Below are 1,186 nucleotides of genomic sequence, written 5' to 3'. Positions count from 1 at the left end.
AAACTTCCCTGATTTGGGGAAGAAAAGAGTCACACAAGCACACAGCATCCCAATCAAAATTAATCCAAAAAGACCCACACCAAAACACGTCGTATTTACAATGGCAAATGTTAACGACAAATATAGAATCTTAAAAAGCTGCAAGAGAGAGACAGAGTTACCTACAAAGAATCTCCCGTTAGATTATAAAATGAATTCTCAACAGAAACACATCAGGCCAGAAGGTAATTAAATGAAGTATACAAAGTGATGCAAAGCAAGGGAATGAATCCAAGAATATTCTATCCAGCAAGGATATAATTCAAAATTGAAGGGGAAATCAAGAGCTTCACAGGCAAAAAACAAAAACAAAAAAACTGAGGGAGTTTATCACTAACAAGCCAGCAATGCAAGGAATGCTAAAGGGACTGTTGTAAAAAGAAGAAATATAAAGGGAAGAAGGAACACAGGCATAAAAAATAAAAATGGCTACAAACAAGTACCTATCAATAATAACATTAAACAAAAATGGAATAAATGCTCCAATCAAAAGACATAGAGTGGCTGAATGGATAAGAAAACATGACTCATATATATGCTGTCTATAAGAGACCCACCTCAGAACAAGGACTCACACACACTGAAAGTGAAGAGATAGAAAAATAATTTTTAGGAAATGGAAATGAAAAAAAAAAAAGCTGGGGTTGCAGTACTTATATCTGACAAAATAGACCTCAAAGTGAAGGCCAAAACATGAGATAAGGAAGGCCAGTTCATAATACTAAAGGGATTGGTACAACAAGAGGATATAACTCTGGTAAACATATATGCACCCAATGCAGGAGCACCCAAATACATTAAAAAAAAAAAAATCAGCAAAGAAACAGCAATACTACACAACTCACTAGATCAGATGGACTTAATTGACATCTTCAGGACATTTCACCCCAAAGTTACAGAATACACATTCTTTTCAAGTGCACATGGGACATTTTCAAAGATAGATCACATATTGGAACACAGGCAAAGTCTTGTCAAATTCAAAAAGATTGAAATCATATCAAGCTTCTTCTCAGGTAACATTGTCATAATATCTACACTAATAAAAGAGAAACATGGTAATTAGCATACGACCGCTACCCTTTTCATTGGCTAATCAGTGAGTATATGCAAATTAACTGTCAGCCAAGATGCGGCCGGCAGGCCA

This window comes from Myotis brandtii, unplaced genomic scaffold (assembly GCF_000412655.1).
Source record: "Myotis brandtii unplaced genomic scaffold, ASM41265v1 scaffold179, whole genome shotgun sequence".
NCBI lineage: Eukaryota > Metazoa > Chordata > Mammalia > Chiroptera > Vespertilionidae > Myotis > Myotis brandtii.
The sequence above is the reverse complement of the archived record's forward strand: the minus strand, read 5'-3'. Positions refer to the sequence as shown.